At 43.5% G+C, this 14,015-nt stretch overlaps 1 long non-coding RNA gene across 1 annotated transcript in view; it reads right to left on the bottom strand.

Annotated features, from left to right (window-relative positions):
• Window positions 1-13,711, bottom strand: part of LOC138643055 (uncharacterized) — a 58,724-nt gene extending 45,013 nt beyond the window's left edge. Inside the window, exon 1 of the long non-coding RNA XR_011314124.1 lies at window positions 13,593-13,711. This is a non-coding gene — a long non-coding RNA (uncharacterized lncRNA). The remainder of the gene's footprint in view (window positions 1-13,592) is intronic.
• Between the last annotated feature and the right edge of the window lie 304 nt (window positions 13,712-14,015).

The following is a 14,015-nucleotide window of genomic DNA, read 5'->3' as shown; positions in this document are numbered from 1 at the left end:
TCAAGACTCGTCTTACCTGATATGCATTATGTATTCTCATTGCTACAAATCAAACATAATTTAAACATAGTGATTAATCACATAAACAATATTTAATTATATGTTGAAAAATATTTATTACTAATTCCAATAAATAACATTTCACCATGGCATAGCATGGGTTTAAATATAACAACAATTCCAAATAAAGGTAAAACTTCACCATGGCATAGCATGGGTTTAAACCGGGCACTCTGCTCTGTGAGGACTGAGGATTCTCCCTGCCTATTTGGCTGGCAGATTCCTCAGTGTGAATGGAGCCTTAGGGCCCATTCACACTACATTTTCCTATGCAGTAAATTTAGCGCTGAAATTGGTTTGCCTCCTATTTTCATCAATGGGAGTCCAAAAGATTGAGCACTGAAAATTGAGCACTGAAAAAAGCACCTTACACTTACACAGTATTGTGTGTATGGTGTATGTACTGTTTTTACATTATTAACCTTTTTTACACCAGCAGGCTGTCTCGCAGGCTCTTTTGGCTCTCCACCTCCTAGGCTTCTGTCCTTCGGCGCTTGCTGCGTCTGCCCACTGATGACATCAGCAAGCACTGGACACACGTAATGCGCTGCTATGGATGAGCAGGCGAGCTGCTATGGACTGTGGAGAGTTCCCCCCACTTCCCCCGCCCCTTAGGCCCCGGACGGATGATGCAATCACGTCTGCGCATGCACGAAGGCATTCAGTTTGGAACGTACATCCATAATGGCGTGCGTTCCAGCTGAATAGTGCTGCTGCAGGCGGTAGCGCGGCTTCTCAGCGGCTAAAGCCATCGGAAATATGTATTATCCGATGGCTTTAGGCGACACCTGTGTTTTGGTCATTCGACCCCCGCCGGGGTCACGACCCACAGGTTGAGAACCGCTGATCTAGCAGATCTTGAAAACTGTTCCTTCCACTCCTCATAACAATGCTGAATCTCTACTAAAACTAGTATCTACCTCTAAAATAGAAAACATCTATGTGCATTTACAGCAATGTGCAAAGGTTTTAGGTAGGTGTGGAAAAAATGCTGCTAAGTAAGAATGCTTACAAAAATACAAGTGTTAATAGTTCATTTTTATTAACCAACAAAATTCAAAGTGCATAATCAAACTTAGAGGTGAGCGAACTTGAACTTAAGGCCGGCGTCACACTGGCGCTTTAAACGGCTGAGTGCAATGCGATAAAAAATCGCATTGCACTCGGACCAATGATAAGTTATGGGGCAGCTCCCAGCAGCCGACTTTTTGTCAGCCGTTTTCCTCGGTCCGAGACAATCGCAGCATGCTGCGATTTTCTCGGACCGAGGAAAACTCTCAGCTCACTCGCACCCATATAAGCCTATGGGTGCGAGTGAGACAGCGCACACCACTCGGATAACATCTGAGTGATGTGCGTTATAAGCGGACCCCAGCAATGGAGGAGATGGAGAAATTCATTTCTCCGCCTCCTCCGCAGCTGTGCTCCGATCCTCCCTGTGAGAGAGAATCAGAGCACAGACGCATGACACTCGGCTCCTGCTCTGCTGCGAGCAGGAGCCGAGTGTCATTAGCATATCGCATCCGATGATCTCGCACAGGATGCAATATGCCAGTGTGATGCCGGCCTAAAAGTGAACACACACTTCTGCCGAGAAAGACAGAGGGAGAGATTTTGCAGCTCCAAAGTTCAGGTCCCCATTGGATTCAGGTTCTGGTTCAAGCTTGGGTACAGTTCTGGTACCTGAACCGAACTTTGGAATAAAGTTCAGGACGTGTAACAGAACCCATACTTCCATGGGTCTGCTTATTCCTAATCAAAATAAAATCATTATTTGGTGTAGCTAAAGCAATAAAAGCACTTCTCTTTGAGAAAGCAATCACGAAACGTGCGTCGGGACAGAGTTGAGAGTGTGCGATTTCTGTAGATCATAGGTAAGCGGTGTATTTGGCATTAATTTTTACATTTTCTCTTGTACATTCATGTAAATGGGTGTTCTTGGATGCATTATCATCACTTGGTTAAACAATTCCTTTGGATTATCTAAATGTAGAGAACATCTCTACATTTGTCATTATTGCACCTGAGTTTAATGTAATCTATGCTTTTCCTCTGGGTGTCACTGTTAATGGACATTCATCCATCATGTTTTTTCCTCCTTGACCATGAAACTATAAATGTACTGTAATTTTTAATATGTCCTATGTGAGGCAGTGACAGGTATTATATGTGAGCGGCGATATATATCCCCCAGGATGCACACAGAAGCGAATTGAGGCTGCTGGAGTGAATTGCAGTCACAGGCATAGCCGTGATTGCAGTGCAAAATAAAAGTAAATTTGTTCTTGGACAAGCCATTTTCCCAAGGCAGATTTATGAAAACCCAAAATCCAGACAGAACAAAGAAGCCAATGGCAATAATAAAATTCAATAAATTTTATTATCAACAAGTCTAAAATAGAGTAAAAAATTAAGATACAATTGCAGAATTCAACCGCCTAACTGGGTAGTACACCCTTGTACATCAAGTCAATATCTCTATACATAGCCAATCCCTCAGCTCTAAATGCCAGGTAGAAAAATGCCACAAGTGTATGAAATAACCCTAATACATGGAGGTAAATAATGTGAACTTTCTACTCAAAGCAGCCGTATTTCAGCCAACAAGATCCTTGGGGGGGTTCCTGTGATATTCCACATTGCCACAACCCGTGGTAAATAGAAATTCTTAGCAGGATTTATATAGCCGTTCATGTGTATTAAGATGATTTAATATTGCTGTAGTCCTTATTGACATTTGGGACACTAGCAAATATATTTCAGTAACCTTTTGGTTATATGTAAACATATACCCCTATATAACTTATGGGGATCTTGTTGGCTGAAATACGGCTGCTTTGAGTAGAAAGTTCACATTATTTACCTCCATGTATTAGGGTTGTTTCATACACTGGTGGTATTTTTCTACCTGTCATTTAGAGCTGAGGGATTGGCTATGTATAGAGAACTTGACTTGATATACAAGGGTGTACTACCCAGTTAGGCGGTTGAATTCTGCAATTGTATATCTTGATTCTTTACTCTATTTTAGACTTGTTGATAATAAAATTAATTTAATTTTATTTTTGGCATTGGCTTCTATGTTCTGTTTGGATTTTGTGTTGCTTTAAGAAGCGCCTTTGTTTAAGCCTTTTTTTTCGTAGGTTTACTTTATGAAAACCCAGCATGGTCTTTTTGTTTTGGAGCGAACTACAAGATGGTATTGGGGCAGTTCACTCCCTCCAGGCCGGGTCTTACAAGTGGCCCATGGCCACAGATTCCATTTAAAAACACTGTAGCAAAGGGTTGGGTGTGTCAGTCTTGGTTTGCAAACTACAGAGCGGGGCTCTGCAAGGCTCAGCCTGTGTTGAGTAACACGAAGCCAAGCGAAGCCAAAGGCCTGGCCTCAGTGTGACATTGTGGTGCAGTCGCCCACGCCAACAAGTCTCAGATATGGATAGTCTTGATTCCCAGCTGCGATCCGGAGGATACCATTTGTTTTCCATTTGTGAGTACTTTGGACATTAAAGACTCTTTGTTGGGAACTTTCATGTGGTCAATGCCTGTCTATCATACTGCACAAACTCTGCTTCACTACATATGGTTGGAGAATGCGGGCAGTGTGAATTGAGGGATACCCAAAGCCAGCTGCATGTCAGTAATTAAGCCTGCTACGCTAGAGCTCAAGCCTGCTGACAAGATGGAGGAAATACTCAAGCAGTTGGCGATCACGCAGCAGCTGCAGTTTCAGCGGCAACAGCAAGAGCAATGACAGCAGGAGCAGCATCAAATGCAGCGGCACGATCATCATCAGCAGCTGCTGTATCAGCAGCAGCAGAAAACTAATTACGCAGATTGCTTCCCTGAGAGAGACCTCCACACCAGTGACCATTTTCTGTTCAGAATCATTGTACAAAGTGTGGTCAGCACTGAGGAAGATGAGTCCTGAGGACAATTTGGAGGCTTTCATCACCGTGTTTGAGCTCACAGCAGAGCGGAAGAGCACGCCAACGACCCAATGGGCTGAAATGGTGGCCACCTTCCTGAAGGGAGATACCCAGAAGACCTACCTGGACCTCAGTCCAGATAATGCACTGGACTTTGAGAATTTGAGAGGTAAGATCCCTGCCCGACTGGGGGTTAACACATATGTGCGGGCTCAGCGGGTGTACCAGTGGTCTTTTGCGGAGTCTCATACCAGCAGGTCTCAGGCATATGACTTCCTGCAGCTGATAAAAAAATGGCTCCAGCCTGAGACCTTAACCCCTTTCCAGATGGTAGAGAGGGTGGTGGTAGACCGGCTGGTGAGGGCTCTGCCAGGAGCTTACAGCATTGGGTGAGTATATGCTTTTTTGTTTTATCAGAGCAAAGCGTTGGGTATGAGGAGGGGTTGTCCAAGGAATGGACAACTTCTTTAAAGGTTTTAGGAAGGCGTGGAAAATAATGTTTCCAATTAAGAATGCTTTAACCCCTTAGTGACAGAGCCAATTTGGTACTTAATGACCGAGCCAATTTTTGCAATTCTGACCACTGTCACTTTATGAGGTTATAACTCTGGAACGCTTCAACGGATCCCGCTGATTCTGAGATTGTTTTTTCGTGACATATTGTACTTCATGTTAGTGGTAACATTTCTTCGATATTACTTGCGATTATTTATGAAAAAAACGGAAAGATGGCGAAAATTTTTAAAATTTTGCAATTTTCAAACTTTGTATTTTTATGCCCTTAAATCAGAGAGATATGTCATGAAAAATACTTAATAAGTAACATTTCCCACATGTCTACTTTACATCAGCACAATTTTGGAAACAAAATTTTTTTTGTTAGGTAGTTATAAGGGTTAAAAGTTGACCAGCAATTTCTCATTTTTACAACACCATTTTTTTTAGGGACCACATCACATTTGAAGTCATTTTGAGGGGTCTATATGATAGAAAATAATGAAGTGTGACACCATTCTAAAAACTGCACCCCTCAAGGTGCTGAAAACCACATTCAAGAAGTTTATTAACCCTTTACGTGCTTCACAGGAACTGAAACAATGTGGAAGAAAAAAATGTACATTTAACTTTTTTTTGCAAACATCTTAATTCAGAACCATTTTTTTTATTTTCACAAGTGTAAAAACAGAAATGTAACCATAAATTTTGTTATGCAATTTCTCCTGAATACGCCAATACCCCATATGTGGGGGTAAACCACTGTTTGGGCGCACCGCAGAACTTAGAAGTGAAGGAGCACCGTTTGACTTTTTCAATGCAGAATTGGCTGGAATTGAGATCGGACGCCATGTCACGTTTAGAGAGCCCCTGATGTGCCTAAACAGTGGAAACTCCCCACAAGTGACCCCATTTTGGAAACTAGACCCCTTAAGGAACTTATCTAGATGTGTGGTGAGCACTTTGAACCCCCAAGTGCTTCACAGAAGTTTATTACGTAGAGCCGTGAAAATAAAAAAATCGCTTTTGTTTACACAAAAATGATCTTTTCGCCCACAAATTCTTATTTTCACAAGGGTAACAGGAGAAATTAGACAACAAAAGTTGTTGTGCGATTTCTCCTGAATACGTCGATACCCCATATTTGAGGGTAAACCACTGTTTGGGCGCACCGCAGAGCTTGGAAGAGAAGGAGCGCCGTTTTACTTTTTCAATGTAGAATTGGCTGGAATTGAGATTGGACGCCATGTCGCGTTTGGAGAGCCCCTGATGTGCCTAAACAGTAGAAACCCCCCACAAGTGACCCCATTTTGGAAACTAGACCCCTTAAGGAACTTATCTAGATGTGTGGTGAGCACTTTGAACCCCCATGTGCTTCACAGAAGTTTATAATGTAGAGCCGTGAAAAAAGAAATCGCATTTTTTCTACAAAAATGATCTTTTTGCCCACAAATTTTTATTTTCACAAGGGTAACAGGAGAAATTAGACCACAAAAGTTGTTGTGCAATTTCTCCTGAGTACGTCGATACCCAATATGTGGGGGTAAACCACTGTTTGGACGCACCGCAGAGCTTGGAAGAGAAAGAGTGCCGTTTTACTTTTTCAATGTAGAATTGGCTGGAATTGAGATTGGACGCCATGTCGCGTTTGGAGAGCCCCTGATGTGCCTAAACAGTAGAAATCCCCCACAAGTGACCCCATTTTGGAAACTAGACCCCCATGGAACTTATCTAGATGTGTGGTGAGAACTTTGAATGCCCAAGTGCTTCACAGAAGTTTAGAATGCAGAGTCGTGAAAATAAAAAATATTTTTTTTTCACAAAAAAGATATTGTAGCCCCCAAGTTTTTATTTTCACAAGGGTAACAGGAGAAATTGGACCACTAAAGTTGTTGTCCAATTTATCCTGAGTATGCTGATGCCCCATATGTGGGGGTAAACCACTGTTTGGGCGCACGGCAGAGCTCGGAAGGGAAGGAGCGCTGTTTTGGAATGCAGACTTTGATAGAATGGTCTGTGGGCGTTATGTTGCGTTTGCAGAGCCCCTGATGTACCTAAACAGTAGTAACCCCCCACAAGTGACCCCATTTTGGAAACTAGACCCCCCCAAGGAACTTATATAGATGTGTGGTGAGAACTTTGAATGCCCAAGTGCTTCACAGAAGTTTATAATGCAGAGTCATAAAAAAAAATATATATATATTTTTCCACAAAAAGGATTTTGTAGCCCCCAAGTTTTTATTTTCACAAGGGTAACAAGAGAAATTGGACCCCAGAAGTTGTTGTCCAATTTATCCCGAGTATGCTCATGCCCCATATGTGGGGGTAACCCACTGTTTGGGCGCATGGCAGAGCTCAGAAGGGAGGGAGCACCATTTGACTTTTTGAGCGCAAAATTGTCTGTCGTGCTTGGAGACCCCCTGATGTACCTAAACAGTGGAAACCCCCCAATTCTAGCTCCAACCCTAACCCCAACACACCCCTAACCCTAATCCCAACCTGATCCATAATCCTAATCACTAACCCTAACCATAATCACAACCCTTACCCCAAAACAACCCTAATGTCAACCCTAACCATAACCCTAATCAAAACCCTAAATCCAACACACCCCTAATCCTAATCTCAGCCCTAACCTCAAACCTAACCCTAATCCCAATACACCCCTAATCACAACCCTAACCTTAACCCTAATCCCAAACCTAACCCTAATCCCAAGCGTAACCCTAATGCCAACCCTAACCCTAATACCAACCCTAATCCAAACCCTAACCCTAATCCCAACTCTAACCCTAACTTTAGCCCCAACCCTAGCCCTAACTTTAGCCCCAACCCTAACCCTAGCCCTAAGGCTACTTTCACACTTGCGTCGTTTGGCATCCGTCGCAATCTGTAGTTTTGGACAAGAAACGGATCCTGCAAATGTGCCCGCAGGATGCGTTTTTTGCCCATAGACTTGTATTGCCGACGGATCGTGACGGATGGCCACACGTCGCGTCTGTCGTGCACTGGATCAGTGTTTTGGCGGACCGTCAGCACAAAAAAAGGTTCAATGTAACTTTTTTTTGTACGTCGCATCCGCCATTTCTGACCGCGCATGCGTGGCCGTAACTCCGCCCCCTCCTCCCCAGGACATAGATTGGGCAGCGGATGAGTTGAAAAACTACATCCGCTGCCCACGTTGTGCACAATTTTCACAACGTGTGTCGGTATGTCGGGCCGATGCATTGCGACGGCCCCGTACCGACGTAAGTGTGAAAGAAGCCTAACCCTAAATTTAGCCCCAGCCCTAACTCTAAATTTAGCCCCAACCCTAACCCTAAATTTAGCCCCAACCCTAACCCTAAATTTAGCCCTAACCCTAGCCCTAACCCTACCCCTAACCCTACCCCTAGCCCTAACCCTAGCCCTAACCCTACCCCTAACCCTACCCCTACCCCTAGCCCTAACCCTAGCCCTAACCCTACCCCTAGCCCTAACCCTACCCCTAACCCTAGCCCTAACCCTACCCCTAACCCTACCCCTGACCCTACCCCTAACCCTAACCCTACCCCTAACCCTAGCCCTAACTCTACCCCTAAACCTACCCCTGACCCTACCCCTAACCCTACCCCTAACCCTAACCCTACCCCTAACCCTAGCCCTAACCCTAGCCCTAACCCTACCCCTAACCCTAGCCCTAACCCTACCCCTAACCCTACCCCTGACCCTACCCCTAACCCTAACCCTAACCCTAGCCCTAACCCTACCCTAACCCCACCCCTGACCCTACCCCTAACCCTAACCCTACCCCTAACCCTACCCCTAACCCTACCCCTACCCCTAACTCTGCCCCTAACCCTAACCCTACCCCTAACCCTACCCCTAACCCTACCCCTAACCCTAACCCTAAACCTACACCTAATTTTAGCCCCAACTGCTCTTCTCCTGCCGACCGGCAGATGGAGACAGATGGCGGGCGCACTGCGCATGCGCCCGCCATTTTCTTTTGCCGGCGGCCAGGAGGAGCAGCAGGAGGACCCAGGGACACAGGTGAGTATGGCAGGGTCCCCGAATCCCCCTATTTCTCTGTCCTCTGATGTGCGATCACATCAGAGGACAGAGAATTACACTTTGACTTTTTTTTTTTGCAATCGCCGGTAAACAGTTAATTACCGGCGATCGCAAAACAGGGGTCGGTAAAACCGACCCCGATCATGCTCTTTGGGGTCTCGGCTACCCCCGGCAGCCGAGACCCCAAAGATTCTTGCGGGGCCGGCCGGCGGGCGCACTGCGCATGCGCCCGCCATTTTGAAGATGGCGGCGCCCACCGGGAGCCACGAGGAGCATCGGGGGAGATAGGTGAGTATTGGGGGGCTACCTGGGACCCCTTTTCTCTGTCCTCCGATGTGCGATCACATCGGAGGACAGAGAAATTAAAAAGAGATCGCGTTTTTTTTTTTTGCGATCGCCGGTAAACGGTTAATTACCGGCGATTGCAAATGCGGGGTGGGTTAAAACCCCCCCGAATCATGTTCTCTGGGGTCTCGGCTACCCCCGGCAGCCGAGACCCCGGAGAAAATCCGACTCTGGGGGGCGCTATTCACTTTTTCCACAGCGCCGTTAATTAACGGCGCTGTGGTTTAAGTACCCTTAGCGGCCGCCGTTAAAAGGCGTATCGGCGGTCGCTTAGGGGTTAAAAAAATACAAGTGTTATTAGTTTATTTTTATTAATTAAGAAAATGCAAATCTAAATCAAATCAATATTTGATGAAAGTAGGTATCGCGCTAAAAGCAGAATGCCAGTACTATGTTGGCTGTTACACCATCTTCCAGTTTCTGACAGAGTTGGCACAGTATCTGTCTTGGTATCAGCAGCTTCAGTGCTTCTTCTATTTAGCGCCAATGTGTCTTATCTTTTTGGTATCAAATCAATATTTGGTGTAGCTAAAGCATCAATTTTTTATGTACACTTGCACACCGTGTCTGTAATTCCAGACAGACTCAATGATGCTGAGAACCGGGCTCTGTGAGGGCTGTATTATCACTTCCAACACACCTTGTTTTCCTTTATACTGATTGTTGAGACACAAGGGTTAGTGGGTGCTCTCATCTGCTGGCCAAGCTGTTTTAAGAAAGACCGCAAGGACCAGGGCTCATTCCACTGGTCGCCTGCGCTCCTTCTCCATTGGCATACAACACAGACTGAGGGTAAAACAGTGTGGCAATAATTTATTGAACCACCAACAGACAATAACATATAGAGCAGTCCCAGCAAATACCCAAGATGGTGCAAATTACAAAGTCTCACCCTTATGCTGGCTTGCCGGGATTAGAGCATCTGTGTCTTTTGGGCTCGACTACCCCCACCAGTGGCACCCTACTTTTGCATGCAGGGCACCCACAGAGAGGAGGTAACAACAAACGTAGGAAGCTGATGGCTTTACCGAATGTCTCCATGGGGCCAGGAGAACGGAGAGTCCCAACATGGCTTCTCTGAACGTCTCTATGGAGCCAAGTGACTGTATGGTCCCAACCTGGCTTCTCCCTATGTCTCTATGCGGCCAAATAACCTAATTGTCCCAAGCTTGCTTTTCTAACCATTCCCATGGGTTCAGTGATTAACAATGGAGCAGATCTGTATTCATTCAGCTAGGGCCTTTGTCCCTTATGCTGGCATCCTGCAGAATATCAAATCTTTATTCCTCTTGATGAAGCCATAGTGTCTTGGCTGTTATTCTATTGAGCTTCTCCCTGCCGAAGGATAGAGATCCCTTTTTATACCCACAGCTGTCCTCCAGACCATCATCACAGGTCAGGGGGGAGGTGCGATTAGGTTAATTCCCATTGTTTGAGTTTTTAATCAATCTGCATAGTTTGTCCTTCACTGTTTTGCAAGTAAGCAAGGTATGTGGACTTATATAATGGGCAATCAACATATTAGCAAACATCGATTGTTCAATGATCCTGCATCCCTGTCCTCCAAAGATAGCAACACAAACTCTAGGAGCTCATATTATAGGTAAACAGCAGCCATTTAGCAATTCACAAACATCACTTCAAGAGTCAATGTTTAGACTCATATGAACAATAGTTTATGTCTCTTAACCCACCAAAGAAAATCACATCAATTCAAGAGTCAAAGTTCAGACTCATAAGAACAATTAACCCCTATCTGACCTCGGACGGGATAGTACGTCTGAGGTCAGATCCCCTGCTTTGATGCAGGGCTCCGCGGTGAGCCCGCATCAAAGCCGGGACATGTCAGCTGTTTTGAACAGCTGACATGTGCCCGTAATAGGCGCGGGCAGAATCGCGATCTGCCCACACCTATTAACTAGTTAAATGCCGCTGTCAAACGCAGACAGCGGCATTTAACTACCGCTTCCGGCCGGGCGGCCGGAAATGACGTCATCGCCGACCCCCGTCACATGATCGGGGGTCGGCGATGCGTCAGGATGGTAACCATAGAGGTCCTAAAGACCTCTATGGTTACTGATCACCGGTGGCTGTGAGCGCCACCCTGTGGTCGGCGCTCACAGCACATCTCCATTTCTGCTACATCAGCAGATCGCTGCTATGTAGCAGAGGCGATCGAGTTGTGCCTGCTTCTAGCCTCCCATGGAGGCTATTGAAGCATGGCAAAAGTAAAAAAAAAAAAGTTAAAAAAAATGTGAAAAAAATAAAAAAAATATAAAAGTTTAAATCACCCCCCTTTCGCCCCAATCAAAATAAATCAATAAAAAAGAAAAAAAAATCTACACATATTTGGTATCGCTGCGCTCAGAATTGCCCGATCTATCAATTAAAAAAAAGCATTAACCTGATGGCTAAACGGCGTAGCGAGAAAAAAATTTGAAACGCCAGAATTACGTTTTTTAGGTCGCCGCGACATTGCATTAAAATGCAATAACGGGCGATCAAAAGAACGTATCTGCACCAAAATGCTATCATTAAAAACGACAGCTCGGCACGCAAAAAATAAGCCCTTAACCGACCCCAGATCGCGAAAATTGGAGACGCTACGAGTATCGGAAAATGGCGCAATTTTTTTAATTTTTTTTTTAGCAATGTTTGGAATTTTTTTTCACCACTTAGATAAAAAAATAACCTAGTCATGTTAGGTGTCTATGAACTCGTACTGACCTGGAGAATCATAATGGCAGGTCAGTTTTAGCATTTAGTGAACCTAGCAAAAAAGCCAAACAAAAAACAAGTGTGGGATTGCACTTTTTTTGCAATTTCCCCGCACTTGGAATTTTTTTCCCGTTTTCTAGTACACGACATGCTAAAACCAATGATGTCATTCAAAAGTACAACTCATCCCGCAAAAAATAAGCCCTCACATGGCCAAATTGACGGAAAAATAAAAAAGTTATGGCTCTGGGAAGGAGGGGAGTGAAAAACGAACACGGAAAAACGAAAAATCCCAAGGTCATGAAGGGGTTAATCATCAAAAATATTGAGTTGCCTAAGTGGTGCTTCCAAAAAAATCAAGCATCAAATAAAGTGAAGGGGAAGCTATATGCCATAAAAGTATTTAAATTTTATTAATATTCAATTAAAACAATGAAAAAAGTTTAAAACAACGTGTAGAAGGGGACGAAAGTGCAACAAAAGCAACCACTTTGAGGAGTACAGTAATATCATACTATGGCATATCAGTACAATATACAAAAGATTCTTAGAATCTTTTAATTGAATATTAATAAAATGTAAATACTTTTATGGCATATAGCTTCCCCTTCACTTTATTTGATGCTTCATAAGAACAATATGCCTATGTTTCCTTGCCAGCTGAAAATATATGTCTGGCATAATTAAGATTAAAGGACATGTGAATAGGAAGTGATGTCATTTGAATTGCATGACAGTGATCATTTTATCGCATTCTTGGATAATCCTTTTAAATAGAACTAGTGTTGTCTTATTGGTCGTAAACTAGATACCCCACAACATGCGGCAACACCAATATACTTAGCTGGCACAACTTGCTAGGGCATCGCTACTTCCTCCATTGCCATCACTGCCCAGTCAGTGAAACAATGCCTGGCAGTAGAGGCAGATGTCGCTGGGGAAGAGTGTAGTGTATATATAGTGTATGTGTATATATCTGTGTAGCTTATGTGTAGTAGGACCACGTGTCTGCCGTTCCTCACTAAACAGGCAATCTGTTGTTAATTTTTATCTCACCCTTGACTTTAACAATTTTTTTTCAGAGAATCTATTTAAAGTGTAACTATTATTTTGTAAAAGTTATTATTTTTTATAAGCTCTGAATAGTGTGGATAATCAGGGATGTCAGAGTCTAGTATCCGCCACTAGTTGGTCAAAATATTACTCTGAAGTGCTGAGCTCCTACGTGAGCTGCCCTCACAGAGTTGTGTATGGGTTAAAAAGTAAGTCTGTGGACCTGTATACTGCTCTACGAGAGTATACACTTAACTATTGAGCCTGTACACTGTTCTGGGCACACCGCTCCTGCAGGAGATGCACACTTCAGGGTGGTGTATTGGCCAACTGTGGGAAGGGGTCTAAGGACCCGTACCCCATTGATTAGCAACACCATGCAGCTCCTGCAATATATAAAAACTTTCCAAAAATGACAGATGTACTTAAAAGAAAAACAGATTGAGATTCTTATATCGTAATATTTGAAGATTGTCATATATCATTATCTCTGCTAAGAGAATACACAGATATTTAATATGCTATGTTTATAGTCAAACTTTTCCACTTATTCATTTTTATGTTGAGTTCCTTATTCTTCGCTTTTTACGCTTTCTTTGGGTGCTTAGATTTATACATTTTGCATATACAATACCTTGTAATCTAATAAACAAACAGAAAGCACAATTATCACCCAATCCAATCCCACAACAAGCTGCAAGTGCAAGGTGTAATCATTGTAAATTGAAAGAATGTTTTTTTTCTATATGTATAATATGTTTTTTTTTGTATTTACAGGTACACGCAAATAGTAATATACAAAAAACTGCAATTAATTAATCAAACCCACTCTCAAATATGAGAGCTCTCCTGAAATCGGAGCCCCTTGCCAGGCAATCATATATCTGAAGCAAAATACACATATCATTTTGTGGCATTTTCTGCAAAATTTGCTATACTTACTTTAATAAAGTACTTCTTAAGACAGTATTCTGCTTGCACAGATCCCACTAGTTCCTATTTAATCTTGTGTATGTCTTTCCTCTTTGTCCTTTGGAGCTGTAACTGATGAAGGTGTGGTCTGCAAGATAAGGCAAATTTCAAAGGGTTGAATACTTTGTACTGGTCAGAGATATAAATATTGTTTTATTGTGCAAGCGACTATGTATTGCAGCCAGCATGCTCAGAAAGTCAAGAACATTCGTAATATTTAAATGGCAGCACATTGGCTCAGTGGTTAGCACTGTTGCCTTATATCGCTGGCGCCCTGGGTTTAAGGACATCTGCAATGAGTTTTTTTGTGTTCTCCCTGTGTTTGTGTGGGTTTCCTCCAGGTTCTCTCTCACACTCCAAAGACATACTGATAGGGAATTTAGATTGTGAGCC

Source organism: Ranitomeya imitator, chromosome 1, assembly GCF_032444005.1.
Source record: "Ranitomeya imitator isolate aRanImi1 chromosome 1, aRanImi1.pri, whole genome shotgun sequence".
In the NCBI taxonomy this organism is placed as follows: Eukaryota; Metazoa; Chordata; class Amphibia; order Anura; family Dendrobatidae; genus Ranitomeya; species Ranitomeya imitator.
This window is presented reverse-complemented; position numbering and strand designations above follow the sequence as displayed.